The 14,772-nt window shown below is 45.4% G+C and overlaps 1 protein-coding gene across 1 annotated transcript in view; it reads left to right on the top strand.

Annotated features, from left to right (window-relative positions):
- The first annotated feature begins 2,028 nt into the window (after positions 1-2,028).
- LOC106653735 (insulin-like receptor) overlaps positions 2,029-14,772 on the top strand; it is a 128,184-nt gene continuing 115,440 nt past the window's right edge. Inside the window, exon 1 of the mRNA XM_023457866.1 lies at positions 2,029-3,299. The gene's annotated coding sequence lies outside the window, so the exon portion shown is untranslated. The remainder of the gene's footprint in view (positions 3,300-14,772) is intronic.

Genomic DNA, 14,772 nt, shown 5'->3' with positions numbered 1-14,772 from the left:
CGTGCGCTCTTGGAAAAGTACTCGAATGGAAATAATGTCAATGTTAATGGAGCAAATCGAAGCGAGCGAGCGAGAGAAGAAACGAACGTATATATAACACAACGTGCAGTTAGGAAAAGTACTCGATACTCTATTTACTTAGCCCCGATGCACACAGCCTACGACGACGTTCGTCAAAAAAGTTCATCATCGTCAACGTCATCGCCGCGACCTACGCACAAACATACACCGCAAAGTCAATTATATTAAAACTGCCCTCCGATTCGCGCGAGTGAAAATAAAACGAGCGAGCATCAACAGCAGGCGGGCAGGCGCAGGCATCGATCGATGCGCGATATGGTTTATTATATACGGAAAATCCATTGACGCCACACATACAAGGATATATAATGCTCTGTGTGTGTGTGTGCAGCTAAAAATAGCCGCTCGTAACGTATAAAACGTAGTATTATGCAGCTACTCCGGAATAAACAGAAGTTTACCGATGTTTCATTGAAAATTGACGAGAGCGAGAGAGAGAGAGCGCGATACAATAACAATACACCTATATACTGTGCGCAGTATACGCTAACTCGGTATTGTACGTTTCGCTGCCGCCACCGCCACGCCACGCTCTTTCGCACCCACACACACACAGATACAGCTCGCTCGACGCGATATACGGGATCATGGTCGCCGCCGCCGCCGTCGCTGCTTCGGTACACATATATACAGTACACACGCAGAGCCGGGCGCGCTTGTGAAATCGTAAACAAACCCACGCCGGCGTGTGTACAGTGTGCTGTGCGCTGCATTATAGCGAGGCAGGCAAGCCAGACGCGCGCACACGAGGGGCATGCGGTGTTCTCGTTCGCGCGCGAGAACGGCTCTTGCTGCTGGCCGCCCCGCCGCTACTACTGTACGCGCGGATCAATATATTTTTACCACGCGGAGGGTCGCGATCTACGTTATCGGCCTCCCCACCCTCGTGAGACGAGTGAGAGAGAGACTCGTAGTAGTAGTATCTGTAGTAATTGTAGTATGATGGTAGTATATATGGTGTGTAGTAGCGTACGCAGCCGAGACGGCATATTTTACTCACACACGGAAACTCGATGGATTATATTTATAGCGCGAAAATTTCGCACGCAGTTTTTTAATATACGTTACGACGATGAACGATCGAGCCGCGGCGTCGTTATCGCGCCCTTTTTTTTCTCATTTATAATTATTTTCGATCGAGCCGCGAATGAATATAATGCACGACGCGCGATGTATACACACGAAGCGCTGCGCGCAGCAGTCCGCGAGATGTCGGTACTATGTACTACTACGCGGCGGTGGAGCGTAAATCGTATACCATACTGTATATATGAGTTTGCGTGCGAAGAATGAGAGAGAGAGAGAGAGAGAGAAAGACAGGGGAAGAAAAGAGAGGAGCAGCAACAACAACAACATCAACAAACGACGCTCGGGCGCGGGTAGAATTTTCCAAGAATTAGGCGGCAGCTGCAACGTCGTCTACGTCGTGGTAGACTGCAGTTATAGTGCGGTGTATAATATATATGGCAGCGGCGTATAGTAGTAGTAGTATATACCTCAATAGCGCTGATAGTAAGTGGCAGCCTCGCGAATCAGCGAAAGACGCGCAGCGACGTTATATATACACTATATATAATAGAAAGAGACAGAGTCGGAGATTCTGTGCATACACGTATATACACAAACACAAGAGAATCGTATGTGTATACAGCGGCGGCAATAGCAGCAGCAGCGCGACGCGGCGTACGGCGGCGGCGCTCGCAATACATATACACACACTCACACATACATACGTAGTATATACACAAAACACATTTGCAATGTCAGGCTTGTGTCTGTGCGCGCCGCTGCCGCCGCCACCACCGCCGCCGCCGCGCCGCCGTATACGCCGCAGCAGCAGCAGCGTCTGTGAACGCGCGAATGCGCCTGTGTGAGTGCGAATACACCGAGAAGCGCGGATTAAACGCCGTACACCGGGGGCGCAGTCGTCAGTCTCGCGCGTGACGCTGCACCGTGTCAATGCTCACGGCGTCCCTATACACAATTCAATCGCAAATATATACAAAACACATATATAACGTAATATATATGTAATAACAACAATCACAACAACAACAACAACAGCAACAGAAAGAAAAGAAAAAGTACTGAAACATTTTTCTCTCTCATATAAAGTATACTCGCTCGCTTTGCTTCGAGTCATCGCATCGTGTAAATCAGAGCCTCGTCGTGTGTTTTTCAGTGCGTTATAGTGTTGTGTGCGTGGTGTAATATATATTTTTTCGCATTCTCTCTCGCTGTCTCTCCGGCTTTTTCTCTCTCTATATATCTCAACTCTCTCACTCTCTCTATACTCCCTCGTTTTCGTGCTGTGTGTGTCTGCCTTTTGCGCAGTTTAACTTTATCCCAACACTCACACACACATACACACACACGTATATATAATCTCGCTCGCTCCGCGACTCTCGACAACAGTGTAAATCGGCGACGACATTTGCCGCCGCAGCTCAGTGCAGTTCTCCAGTGCAGTGTGTGGTAGTGTTCAGAAAGCAGCAACAGTGTGTGTGTGTGTGAAAGTTGTAATAATACATAAAAATAATACGTAAAAAAATATGTCGCGCTTGTGTCGAAACTGAAGGCCTACAGTCGCCACCGCTAAAGTGTGTTACGATATTAATAATAAAAAAGTGATCGTATACACGACGATTGTGTTGTATCGTCATCATCCGTGTCCGTCGTGCCGCGAAGAAGATGTCTCACATCAATTGTGTCGTCGTGTGCAGCTGTGATTAGAGCGGTGTGCAGCCTCCTATCTCCTCCTCGTGCCCAAGTGTGCAAGTGCGACTTTTTATATACACAACACAGTGTGTGCGATGCTACTGAACTTTGTGCCGCGCATTATTTTCGACGACGCGCAGTACATACACGCACTAGTGCATAATAGTTGGGGCTAGTTTGTGGTGTCAGCCAGTAGTAAACAAGCTCGGAGCACGAGCGCAAAGATATTTCGCAACAAACTCCGGAACGCGTTCGACGTTTCCTTCTCTCTCGCCTCGTCTCTGTACAATAAAACGCGCAACAAACACCGTTTACGTGTGTGCGTGTGCAGCAACAGCAGCGGCTACTATATAAGCTGTCATAACAAGTGCGCGTGTGTGTGTTTTTGGTTGCTTTGCGGCGTAAAAACACGACGACTACGACGCGACGTGGTGCGCTCCACGGTCGTCTTCTTCGAGAGTTTATCGATATACGTGCGGAGCACGTATTTATACGAAAAGGTGAGTGATGAAAAAAATAAATCATAATTGAGTATAAGCGTAACGATGAGGCGCAAGCAGCAAGTGTCCATTGGCAAGTGTGTGCTATATAAGATTGTAATAACAAGCTCACGCTGCCGACCGTAGTAGTAATAATAGTAGTAGTAGTAATAGTACTATCAGTAGTATTGGTAGTAGTAGTAGTAATTGCAATCAACTGCGATGCGCGTGAATTGCAGTAGTAGCATCCAGTATAAGTGCATAAAATATATATACGTAGAAGAAAAAAAACATACAGATATAGTTTCGGAGCCGTGTTGTTTCGAGACGTCGAGGTCTGTCTGTGTGTCTGTAAGTGTGTACCTATATATATACGTGTGTGTGTCTGTCTGTGCCGTGCTGTGTGCTGCTTGGGCTGTGCTCTCTGCCGCGCGCCGCTTTCGTTGCTGTGCGCGCGTTCCCCGTGTGTTTGTTATTGTGCTCTCCGTGCTGCTGCTGCTGTTGCTGCTGCTGCTACTGCCGCTGCCGCGCTCGGCTTTTCCCTCTCTTGAACGGCGCGCGGGCTGTCTTTCTCTCCCTTTCGTGCTTCTCATTGAATGCATGTGTGTGTGTGTGTGTGTGTGTGTGTGTGTGTATGTGTGTTCGTAATCGCGAATATGTGTATGTATGTAGCAGACACAGGCACAGCACACATTTTAGCAGAGAGCCAAGAGCGCGCGCGCGGTATATAATACGGCTAGGCCTAATCCACCGAACGGCAAATGTTGATGTATACAGGCAGAACGAGTCACGAGGCGGTCAGACGCACACACAATACACAATTAATACCAGATAATATTAAAATACACGAAAGTCGTCGAGCAGTAAGTGTAAAAAAAAGTTTGCATGTAATGTAAAAGCATATATTTACTTGCGATAACGCGAAAGCAGCGATCGTCGTGTCTAGTTCGTGGTGGTCCCCGCGATATTACGTCTTTGCAACACACGCCCCGAGTGACAGAAAAAACATCTTCGTCTGCACGAGTGCTCTCGTACTTACAGTGAAATTCTAATATTCAGTGCAAGTGTTCAATCTGTAAAATTAAAATTTCGTCGTTATTAAAGAGATGAGCAGCTTTATTAAGCGTTATTAAAGATATAGCATATTAAAATTTGCGTTGTTATTGTTTCGCTCGAGTCGTTCCTCGTGCGTGTGTGTGTGCACCCAAGAGTAGAGTAGGCAACAACAATCGTCCAGCTTGTGTGTACGCGATATAGCTCCTATATTATACCTGTATATAAACCACCTCGCGAAGCACGCGAAGGTCGAGCAGCGAGCGAGAAAGAGCGAGCGACGGCCGCGGAGAGCAGCGCGTGGCTCTGTTATGTGTAGTACTACGATATATTCAATACGTTATATATGTGTACGTGTGTGTAAGTAAACTATACTCGGGGCACCACCGTCGAGAACTTCCCTGCCTCGTTCGTCCTCAGCCGAGGATGCGAGTAGTGCACGAGCTCCTTCTTTAATACGGCGCGACTCGACGTAACATTGCATTATAAATAAAAAAAATAAAAGGGGCTTTTTCCGTACGCACACGAGGCGCAAACGTTTCGCGGAATCGTATAATAGTTGGTAGATTACACACGTTTATATGTATATTATACGTATAAGAGATGTGTATGATCGATGTCGCGGGTAAGCGCGCGAGCGGCAGCGTGGAAGCAGTCAGCAGCACACCGCACCGCACCGCACACGCACGCGAAATCGCCGACGCGACGTATCATAACAAAAACAAAAACAAATTTTCTGAGTCGTCGATCCGTGGCGAGGAGAGTCAGTTGTCTGTGTGAGTGTGTTGTCTGTATGTGCATAAGTACTATACCTATATATAACACGCGAATATAAACACAGCCTGCCTGTCTCTCTGCTGCTGATGCTTTCATATACATACATGCACACACAGGCAGACAGACATACAAACGTATTATATAGAGACGTATTACGGAAAAAAAGCTCGAGGCACATTACGGGTAGTATAGTACTATTACTATACTATACTATACATAAAAGCGTACGTTTGCGCGCGATACGTAGTACTACTATTTAGCCTGGGCTCGCAAGGGCGTGTGCGTGTTTGCGTTTGCTCTCTGTCTCTCTCTTGCTCTTGCTTTCTCTCTCTCTTTCTCTGTCATGGCTGTCTGCTGCCGACGCCGCCGCAGCCGCTGTTGCTGCTGCTGCTGCTGCTGCTGCTGCTGCATGGCTCTTTCCGCGCAGCGCACAGCACTGCTAAAATATATAGCTATATAGATGCAGCAAGGCAAGGCAGACACACCGCTGCTCCATGCGCACTATCATTCGCTTTACGTGTGTACTACGCGCCGAAATCGAAACTCTCTCGCTTGTCATAATATAAAAGCGTGGTTTTTATGCCACCTACGGTGTACGTCCGATTTTCTGTTTTGTTGTGTGTTATTATATGTATTTCATGTTATAATACTCTCGCCGGCGAGTATCGCGTCTCCGAAATGCACAAACACACACACACACACATAATATACACATCCTTTTAGGAGTCTCTCTCTCTTCTGTCTTTCTCCCGCGTTTCTTCTCGCTCTCCGTCTTGCTCTTCCCTTTTGCGCCGCGCGCGTGTGTCTGTGTTTATATACACACGTATACGCCAGCCGCTGCTGCAGTGCGAGTGTGTGTGTGTGTGTGTGTGTGCACGAGTGCCGAGCCGAGAGCCACGCTGAGATGGTGGTGGTAAACGGCGGCGGCGACAAGGACGTCGCTCCCACCATTTTCGACGCTCTGCCTGTAACTCGTCGCTGCTGCTGCTGCTGTTGTTGTTTTTGCTGGTTGATGCTGCTGCTGTTGCTGCCATGCCTTATAGCTTGTGCTGCTGCTGCTGGCCCCGCGCGCGCTTTTTTTTCACGAGACTTCGGACTAAAATTATATATACATAGCAGCAGCGGCAGTACAGCAGCAACAGAGTATATCGTCGTCTCGTGAAAAAGAGACACTTACATGCACACACAAACATGCATAGTATATACCCTACATACACCACGCGGATCTGTCGCTGTTGCTGCCTCCTTACATAAAATGCGCCTTGCCTCGAATCGGCCGAGTATACATTCGAGGGACCTTTAGGGAGATGAATCATTATACACACCACTTCTCGTCGTAGTATATACATAGTAGTCCTATATAAATACGCGCGTATACATATAAAAGTATAGACATCCTTTGTGCGCGCGCGCGTTTTGTTATGAAACGTATACGTGTGGACTTTTTTTGCGTCTTAACTCGGCGGTCGGAGCGCTCTTCCACGAATGTGCGCAGCACAACTCGAGCTCTCTGGCCTCCTCTCTCTCTCTCTCTCTCTCTCTCTCTCTCTCTATTTTTCGTCGTCGCGTGAGTTTGCGACATTGGCGATTTTGTATGACGTGCATCGGCTTTATTTATTCGAATAAATTTTGGAGCAACGACATAAACAAAACCATTAAAAGGCACAATAATATCTCTGAATTTTCGTATTTTCATACGCATAATCGGAGTCTTTGGAGTTTTTCTCGCTTTTCCCCCCTCCCATATCTGTTTTCTCGTTTCTGCAATTCTATATACCGCATTTGAAGAGTGAAAGAAGCTGCTGCTGCCGTTGCCGTTGCCGCTGCCACTGTAGCAGCGGCGTGGAATGCGCGGAATGCCCCTTTTGCAAAAGAGAGAGCGCGCGCGCAAGATACGTCGCAGCAGCAGCAGCAGCAGCAGCGAGCGCCGCCACTACTACAGACTGTACACTGCCGCTGCTGCTGCCGGGAGGTTGTCGACCTCAACGCGTGCTACAATACGACGATGTAAACAAATGCGCGCGCATTCGTACACCACGTCGCGCCGCTGCCGCCACCGCCACACCGCTGCACTGCTCCTACTACTATTTCTACTACTACTTCTACTACGCAGATATATCATGCATGTGTGTGTATGTTTATATACGCACACGAGCGTGTTTGTGCAGCCGTCAACGACACGAGCAATGACGTTTTATTCACGATGACGATTTAATTTTTATTATTAAAAATTGCCAGTTTTTATGCAATTCCTCGCGAGGACTTTCTGTATAAATACGACCTCGCAGATGATCAGGCAGAGCTTTCGACTGAATGTATTCATTATTATTATATAGCTTGTCTTTTCCCGCGTGTGCGACGGACACACCGCCATTTAACGATTTGACGCAAACTGTCAGACACGAAATGTCATCCGCTCCATACCACGCGCGCGAGTAGTAGCGCAGCCTAATAATTCGTGACTTTGCGTTCTCGATTGTTTTTTTGCCTCTTCTTCTTCTTCTTCTACTTCATACTTCTACCTTCGTTCATCCAAATGCATGACATCCACGAACTTGCTGCAGTGAAACGAAAAAACATGCTGTACACCTATATTACACATTGTGTGCTATGCCCGCCGCGCGACGAACTGCGTCGTTTCTTTACTGACACGCAACTACATCATGGTGTGAGTGTGAGCGTGCATGAGTGGCAAGTGAGCGTGTGTGAGCGCAGTGTTTGCGAGTGCGCGCGCAGCCATCGCCGTACCGCCGCCACTGCTTCGGGTGCAGTATATATAGGTATAGAGCGCATTATTGTATGTAATACGGAGCAGCAGCAGCGAGTCTCTGTTGTTTACGTTCTACACGCGCGCGCGCACACACGTACACAGACGCATCGTGTGCACATGATAGCGCGCGACTCGCGAGAATTGCATGCGTCAAAACACGTGGCCTACACTACACTGGTGCAGTTCGACGCTTAATAATACCGTATACTACTACTATTGCTAGTTGCTATACCACTACTCTATCCGTCGTCGTCGGCGCCTGCATACTACGCTCGATGTTACTATACTATCGTGTACTTGCACAATATTACTCGGTTTTTCTACGTACGAAGCCGATTCGCACATTCGGTTTAATGTTTTAGTGCTCTCTGCATCTAGATTGTAATGAGAGACGATCGCAATTGATCGATTTTGTCGCGTACACAGGGGGTAAAAAGGAGGCGAAACCCAATAAGTTTTATTTACCTTATTTTCTCCCCCGCTTCTTTATTTTTGAATTACGATTTCGTAGAATGAAAAGTCGATTTTCGTCGTTGCATAATTCGTCCGATAAAATTTCATGGCACGCAGACGTAAAGCTCAACTTCGATATCATTCTTCTGTTTTTTTTTTTACGTTTGTTTTCTCAACAATCGAGAAAAGAGATATTGTTTCCGTTCGACGAAAAGCAAATGAAAAATCAATTATTCATTTCGTTTCGTTCGAAGTTACACGTGTACAAAAAATGCAGGTGGCACACGCAGTCTTCGTTGTGGTTCGTCAACAAAAATTATCGCAAGCCAAATATACACGGCAGCTCTCCTTTGACCTTTGTGCCCGTTCATCTGGTATTAATTCGGCGATTCCCCCCCGAAACAAGCGTGCGGCTCGATTACACCGGTATGATGAGTATGCTTGAGCGACTTGGCGCAATTTTTTTTGTGTGTCTCGCAAGTAGTATTAGTTCTCGGTAATTTTTATAATAAAAAAAAGAAAAACAAAAAAAAAGAGTTTGTTGTTTTCTGAAGTTACCGATGATTTATGAACGATTAAACGAAGAAGAAAAAACATGGGGAAATAAAGCGCACGAGCGCGAGCGCGCACGATGTTGAAAATTGTTATTCTTCGCATTTTACCTTTGATATCGACGTAATAATTCAATTAGCCGCGCACTGAACGCCGCTGCGGGTTTATTGCGCAGTTGCGCGCGAAGTTTTCTCAGAAACTGCATGTAGCTTCTCCTTCGGCGAAAGGAAAAAACATACTGTACACATAGTATTAGTCGCTAACACAAACACAACACATGTCACTCCGCAGAAAATAACGAGCTTTTTTTCTTCCTTCTATCAGTCGAGTTATCTCGAAAAATGGAAACGACGCAACACACAGCTCGCAGCGTCTCGAGGAGTCGGTATCTCGCTGGGAAAGAATGAAAGAAAGAAAGAGAGAGAAAAGACATCGATATTCGCGCACACTCGTGCGTGCGATAATCGCATTTTCCCGTGTAATACTGTGTTAACAATCGTAACGATTGGCTTTTTTTTTTGTTAGAAAAATGTCTTCGCTCGTTGTACTCAATTTGTTTTGGTTTCACGGACAATAAAATGAAACGCGTGCAATACTTGTCGGTGTATATGTGTGTATATTTGTACCCGATACACAAATCAAATTATAGACTTTGAAAACACGCAAACATCTAAGTTGATTGAAAAAAAAGTCGTATACTTTTCACCCTCCGTCGTACGAGTACAAACCTCTCTAGCTGTTAGTAAGAAATCGCATTGCATGTAGATCGACTGTAATTATATTGTTGACATTCGGATTACATTAATCAGTGGGTTGAGTGTCACTTATCTTTGCAGTCGTTTGTTGACTCTGAAGTTAACAATTTTGAATTTATATATATTTGCAGCGATCAATCTCAAAATTGCTCGAATGAACACCTCGAGACTTTCAATGAGTCAAAAAAACGCACGGTTTAGAGCTCTATAATTCCTGTTATTCCATCTCTAGATCACCGAAACGATAATTCGATTAGCCTTTTTGTTTTTTTGCATAATATGGCGAAAAAAATACTTTGAACTTCGAATTGTTTTTTATTTTGCGGTTCGCATAGCATGAAAAATGTTTCCCCGACGTAATAAAATATACCGTCGTTTACAAAATATGAAGTTTGAACAAGCACGACGTATCGGCGATAAATACAACACGAAAAAAGTAAAATACAATGTTATACATTACGGCCAACACACTGTATTGCAGTAATTCAGTTATCATTGTTTACCTTGCGTTGAGAACGTCGTGAACGAATTGCATGCGCATCAAAAACGCTTTCTATATTATTATCCAGTGCTTTTAAGTACTCGATTATTAACGCAGTCCTGTGTATTAGACACTATAAGGGAGGCGCAGATGTGAAATATTTAACATTGATTCACACTGCGCTGCTCCGGTCCTCCCTCGCAAAATAAAAAAAGCCCGCGAGTTCACGACGAAATTCTTTTGATAATTAATTAGCACGTACTTCGTAGCCGGGTAAACTTGCTTTTTGTGTTATATAAAAGAGCCGAGAGAGAAAGAGAGAAATAAATATTTGCTTGTAGAATTGTCAATGTGTATTCAAGAAAAATACATAAAAGTTTCGAGCTCTCTCTAGGTGCTTTTTTTTATTTTTTATCGTGTGCGCAGCGCACCACCACTCGCACGATCTGCACGCATATATACACGTGTTGTACCACGTCTATCTCAAAAAGGCCTACAGCTGAAAGCGAGAGTGGCACTTCGTTAACACGATTAGCAATTAGGATTTCTGCCGAAGAAAGCAAAAGAAGAAAGACAGCGCCGTGGCAAAGCGGCTCTGTCGCAGTAGTAGTAGTGGTAGTGGTAGTTGTAGTAGTAGTACTAGTAGTCGCAGCGTCGGGCTTATAAACAGACTTCAAGAGACGAGTACGTATATATAATAAAAGCTCTGCGAGCTGAAGCTATACGGAGGGGAGGGTGAAAAAAAAGTGTCAGTAACAGGCGCGAGAGAAGAAATAATGAAGAAGGAAGCGAAGGTACCGCATAGCTCAGGGAAAAGATACGGGACGTAAATACGTATACACCATCGTCTGGCGCGTTGCTGCTGCTGCTGCTCTAACTCAACCCGATGCACTCGCACACATACACGCGGGCAGAAAAGAGAGAGAGAGAGTGAGCTAGCGAGTGTATAATAGAGAAACCCTTTCGTCTCGCTCGCGCGCTCACACAAGGGGAATGCACATATCTAGACGTACAGAGAGAAAAGAAAAGAAGGAGGAGGAGGAGGAAAGCAACACTTGCACATTGCACTTAGCACACTGCAGGCAGCGGCATACCGGCGGCGGCGTCGTTGTTGTTGTTGTGTGTTGTGTGTTGCTGCTGGCGCGCTCCGACGAAGACGCAACTCGCATTCAATCGAAATCATGTATACATAGACACTGGGGTGGGGGAGAGCTTTTATTGCTCCTTACCTCCTCCTCCTCCTTCTCCTGTCTATCTCTTTTTCTTCAATACACCGCGGCATCTTTTGTTTTAATTAAAAAAAAAAAAAAAAAAAATGATGATGATGATGTTGCAGAGTTACGCGTCGGTGCAATTACGACGCGCTTCTTTTTTCGATGTGCTTATATTATGTATATAAATAAATGGCTGTTACTACTACTACTGCCGTAGCTGCGGGGTGAGCGTCGAGCGTGTAATATAAAAGTAAATAAACCGCCTCAAAGATCGGGCTTCGAGACGCGCTTAAAAATAGTGATAATGCGGAAGTAATTTTCTCTCTCTCTCTCTCTCTCTCTCTTATTTTTTTTCTCTTCTCGTCTCTCTCTCTCTCTCTTATTTTTTTTCTCTTCTCGTCTCTCTCTCTCTCTCTCTCTCTCTCTTCGTATTATACTCTGTACGTCTCGTTGCGCTTCGTGCCGCCGCAAGCACATACACACACGTGCTATACAATACGTAACGCATTATGCATGTATATTGTAAGCAAGCGCGAGCGCGGCGCGCGGTAAAACCGGTAGTACAGTAGTACAACCCGAAAATATTCCGAGTTGTTGAATTTCAAAAAATATGATATAACAGTCTCCGGTAGTTTGCTGTGCGGTTGCATTGTATATGTAGCGCTTAGGCACAAACGCATAATAATACACAACACAAGTAGCTATTTATAAAGTTAGATTGCCGCCGTCGCTACGACACGTTAAAAAAAAAATAATAAAGCGTCCCGAAGAAACGAGCTTCTATGTAGTAGTCCAATACGAAGACGACTTATACGCTTACTACCAGAAGCGGTGAGGCGCGCGCGTGTGGCGCTAGAGCGAGATTGTCTTTTGTTAATTATGCCGTTGTCGCCGACACCGCCGCTGCCGCCGCCGCTGCCAACAACACATATAATATATATGCCTCCGCTATATACTGTAACGCGTGCATCGCCGCCGCAGCGCGCGCACACACAAGCAGCAGCGGGTCCTTGAACTGCATTCGTGCGCTCGCGCGTGAGATAGTCATAAAACGGATATATACATATCGCGCTCGGGTACTACTTTAATACTACTCGTACGTGTAAATGTGCGTCGTCGTTCGCGTCGCTGTTTTTTTTTTCATTCGCTCTCGTACTCTTTTCCCGCTCGACGCTTCTTTTTTTCTTGGCTTTTTTTTCCTTTCCGCGCAACGTGCCGCACGACGAGCCGAGTATAGCTCTCGTGCGCGATGTCGCGGCAGCCGACGTATAGACGCTTCTTTACGAATCGAGTGCGCGCGTTGAGGCGCGCGAAGCACTGCAGCAGCACACGCACAGGCTGCGTGAACGCATAATGTCGTATCATTACGTATGTTTGGAGAATCGGAAAATTTCGAGTAGAGAAGAGGAGTAGGAGGTGAATCGATGATTGCACGAATGCGAGTGTTGAAAAATTACTTTCCAATCACTCTCTCTCGTAGAGGCAATTGAAAAATTGCGCGTCACACATAGAAGGAATGCTAAAGAAGTATTATACACGCAAAATAATACTCGAACGTAATCTAAATAACTCTCGAGTTGTTTTGTTTTTTTACTTTTTTACATATATTTTATTTATTATTTCAATTTTCGAGAGAGACAGAGAATGAAGCAAAAGAGAACACGAGCGATAATGCGATAATCGAGCGCGACTTCGAACTTTTGCGAAACGCTGTAATAATTCACGCAACTCGCGCTTCGCGATGTGTGCCTCGTAAACATTCGATGAAGAATTCTCTCTCCCCTTCCTCTTACACTTTTTTTTTCTCTCTCTCGCACATACACGACGCTCTTAACGCGCGAGAGCGAGTTAAAAAAATATATCAATTTTTTCCTCAATTCGCACACGCATTCACGCACGCACGCACGAGGCGCGCACAAGAGTCGTCGTTAGTCGAGGAGCGCCGCCGCAAGACTCGCTACTCGTGCGTTGGTATATATCTACGTTCTCGGGAAGAAAAGTTTGTTGCTCTCCTTAACAATGTGTTAACGGCCAAGAGTGGATTCCGCGAGTTTTGCTCTTTCGAGAGTGCGAAATGAGTTTCGAGTCGAAACGAAATAAAAAAAAAATAAAATAAAAAAATGAGTCCAAAGAGAATAAGAGAGAGAGGAAAAAAAGCGCGAATAGCGTGAGAGAGAGGGAGACCATAGCGAGAACTCGACTCGTGGTATATAAGTATAAAAGAGTATAAAGTGGAAAGAAAAAGAGCCTGATTCCATGCTTGGAGTAAAGACACGCGTTAATATACACCTCGTTTTTGCCTTTCAGTCGAAAAGAGAGAAGGAAAGAGAAGCCCCGACTATATCAACGCGCGGAGTCGATGAATTTTTCGTGCCTCACGCGCGCGCGCGAAATCCTTTCTAGAAGATTTTCCCGCTACTTATCCTCCCCGAGGAGCTTTTCTCTCTCAACTCGGTCTCGACTCTTAATTCATCGCGCCACGCCACACAGTTCGGAGTCTTATACACAGACTACTAGTCGGCCGCAAGCGAGAGATAGAGACGAAATGTATATAGCGTATAATATCGCCCCAAATTAAATAAGTAAGGCGCGCGGAGGAAGACACGGTGTTTTTTTGGGGAGGCGGGCAAATGAATTTTCTAGCGCGTCCTAATAACCTATCTTGCTGTGCGGTGGTATAGTGGTGGCGCGCGAACGAACGAACGGTTGTGTTTATAAGATATATATAAAAATATTTTGCAAGCTCTCAACGGTAAAAGGCTTATTTACGCTCCATTTTTCATTCTCTTTCTCTCTCGGCTTTTATCATTCACGCTTGTCCGTCGCTGCAATATATAAACACACGCGCTGCTCTATGCCTCTGTGTTCGACTTTTGCTGCACATTAGTCTACATAAACTACTGTTGTTTATGATACAGATCGCGTGCACTCGTGTATATATGATATACATACTTGAAAATCGTTTTCCGTCTGTGTGGTAAAATCGTTACTCACTCGACATTGGAAAATTTGCCTTACGATAATATTATTCGTTTGGATATCGCGCCGAACGATCGTCGTGCAGCGCGTCGAGGCTTCATAAACCGTCGAAAGTCCGCTGTTATATTCACTCGTATGCGCGAATCAAAAGATTTCTGTCGCGCGTGCGAAGCAAATACAAGAGTATCATATGTTTTTCTCGTTTGGACAGGATTGAACCGTCGCTGTCGTTAGACACTGGCCCAATTGATGATCCCCTTCGCGAAGGAGATATATTCTGTAAAAAAAAACATCATCTGTGTTATATATTCACACGTCGATGACTCATATAGTTTATACACATGGATCGACTCCTAAATCATTACTAACTCTCGTACAATCGGTGTGTGTATGTGTGCGTGATTCGTACAAGTCTATGGCCATGTGGTTTTCCCCGCTAAGTTCGACTCCTTCTTTTTTT

This window comes from Trichogramma pretiosum, unplaced genomic scaffold (genome assembly GCF_000599845.2).
Source record: "Trichogramma pretiosum strain Unisexual culture from Peru unplaced genomic scaffold, Tpre_2.0 scaffold21, whole genome shotgun sequence".
Classification (NCBI taxonomy): domain Eukaryota; kingdom Metazoa; phylum Arthropoda; class Insecta; order Hymenoptera; family Trichogrammatidae; genus Trichogramma; species Trichogramma pretiosum.
This window is presented reverse-complemented; position numbering and strand designations above follow the sequence as displayed.